The sequence below is a fragment of the Tupaia chinensis genome, unplaced genomic scaffold (assembly GCF_000334495.1).
Source record: "Tupaia chinensis unplaced genomic scaffold, TupChi_1.0 Scaffold138365_1, whole genome shotgun sequence".
Classification (NCBI taxonomy): domain Eukaryota; kingdom Metazoa; phylum Chordata; class Mammalia; order Scandentia; family Tupaiidae; genus Tupaia; species Tupaia belangeri.
In genome coordinates this window covers 20,826-23,213 of record NW_006198262.1, presented here as the reverse complement: position 1 = coordinate 23,213, position 2,388 = coordinate 20,826, and the positions used below count along the sequence as shown (strand labels likewise).

The following is a 2,388-nucleotide window of genomic DNA, read 5'->3' as shown; positions in this document are numbered from 1 at the left end:
AGGAGAATGGAGGAGAAGGGATTGCGGCGTGACCATCCCCCCTGGGGGGTGATTTCTCGCTTTCTGTCTCTGTGTCTCTGTCTGTCTGGCAAGCACACGTGCCCTGTAGTGAAAATCTCTCAAAAAAAAAAAAAAAAAAACTATAAATCCACAGATCTAAGAAACTCCACGAGCTCCAAGCACAAGAAACATGAAGAAAACGACACTAGCCTTAAAGAGAAATCTCGAAGGTGGAAACGCAGGACCAAGGGGTTAGCTAGGGCCGAAGATGTGGCTTCTGGGCGACATTGAAGCTCTGGGTCTACCTCAGATGCTAGCCGGTTATTGTAGCCTCTCCACAAGCTCACAGGCTCCTTCCACCCCATGCCATGCCCCCATCCTAGGGACCTCAATCCCTCCAGCACCCCATTCTGCTGAGGTAGAGGTTTAGCCGTCCCAGCTCCAATCTCTCCTGATTTCCGGAGGCTGGGTCCAGTGCTCTGCCCAATCAGTGTTTCAGGATTCACCTGAAGCCCCTTCCCCACACCACTGCCTGCTGCTCTGGCATCACCTCCCACTCTCGCATGGGCCCATTTCCCAGGTCTCTATGGAACCTGGCCTCCAGACCTGGGAACCAGGCGTCCTCATCCCACTACCCGGTTGTCAGCTCCTCTGACATCTATGCCAAACTCCTTCCTGGTTCTGCTTCTGTTTTCTCCAAGCCCTTGGGGTTCTGTAAAACTCTCAGGATTCTTGTAACCCGTCTATTTCTCTTAAAGCTGGCAGCCTGACAGACTCTAGTTATTCTTAGTGCTAAATTATTTATCTCCTGCCCCTCCTCACCCGCGTTTCAGAATCTTTAACGTGACTCCTGGGGCCCTGCGGAGGTCCATTTTCCCCCACTCAAAATGAAGTAATTTAAAAATCTTTCGTCTTTAATTTTTTATCACCCAAACCACGTATGTGGTATTTAAGTTTGTTGTGGGGTCAGGACCTGCCTGTGCTGGCAGCCCTCGGCTTGCTGCCCCCAGCTTCATGTTGGCTCTTGGCCACCTCGGGCCACGAATAGCCGGAAATCACTGCCCACGGAGGGGGGCTGGAGGAAGCCGTAGAATCACAACAGCTCTTGAGATTCCCAGGTCCATCGGGATGTACCTCAGGACACAGCCCTCGTAAACCCAGAAGGTATACCTCACGGCCCGAGCATTCAGGGGAGATGTCTACCCCAAGCCAGCCCCCTTGTGCCCCAGCAGGAGGCACAGAGGTTGAGGTCCTGACCAGGGCAGGAAGTGATGTGGGTGCTAAAGAGCGTGGCCTCACCCTGTGTGGGCAGCGACACTTCCTCACTTGGGTCACTTGCTCCTCTGACCCATGCACCCCGGTGGGCAATTCTCTCCAGCTGCCTGGTCATCTGAGGTGCTGTCTGGCAGGCAGAATGGGCCCGCCACTCGCTACAGATCACAAACCCAAGTGCAGGACTAGCAAGTGGTGTAGTGGTTAAAGCACCAAACTCCCATGTGGGACTAACCATAGCTCGAGTCCCAGACCTGGCAGCTTGAAACTCATGCCTGGCGCATGTGCGTGTGTGCCCAAAATCTCAAGAGAAGAAAGGAGGAGAAGGGACTGCAGCATGACCATCTCCGCTGGGGTAGGCGTGGGGTGATTTCTTGCTTTGTCTCTCTCTCTCTAATGAGAGCACGTGCCCTATAGCTGAAAAGGAAAAAAAAATAAATAAAACCCAAGCAGGTGATGGACCTTTGGCGCCTGAGGCAGGGGCTGCACCCACCTAGAGGAGTAGGGCAGGGGTCTCTCATAGCAGCCGTGGCCAGAGGTGAAGAGCCCTGTCACTCAGATACAGAAGCTACCTTCAACAGGGAGGACTCAGGGCCACCCCTCCATTCCTGCCTGCTGCCTTTCCTTCCCGTTTGGGGCTCCCATGTAACAATGACCTTCTGTCCCTCCAAGCGGGGGACACATTGGTATCCCACACATTGGTAGCCCCCACTTCTGCTAGAAAATAAGCACTGCTCCTAAGTCACTTCCAAGCAGATTTTGTGCATTTGTTTTGTGAATGGCTTATGATTTTTTAAAAAGAATTATTTTATACTCATGCAAAATATTATTTTACTTGACTTTATTTGTTTTTAAAATTTGAACAGAGAGAGACAGAGTAGGGAGGGAGGTAGTGAGAAAGCCAGCCACCAGGTCCGGAACTCAAACTGTGGTGGCCATGTGGGAGTCCGCACCCTTACCACCAGCCACCTGCCGGCCACAATGGCTTATGATTTTTCTCATCCTCCAGAATCTTCTCGGCTCTGCATTGTGAGGCTCCAACTTTTCAAGAGCCATACTTCGACTCTGCGTGAAACAGCATCAGTCTGCATAGGCGGGGGGGTCAGCGCAGTCCTG

At 52.3% G+C, this 2,388-nt stretch overlaps 1 protein-coding gene across 1 annotated transcript in view; it reads left to right on the top strand.

Annotated features, from left to right (window-relative positions):
• MORN1 (MORN repeat containing 1) overlaps positions 1-2,388 on the top strand; it is an 80,634-nt gene that overhangs the window by 73,269 nt on the left and 4,977 nt on the right. The gene's annotated exons all lie outside the window — the stretch shown is intronic.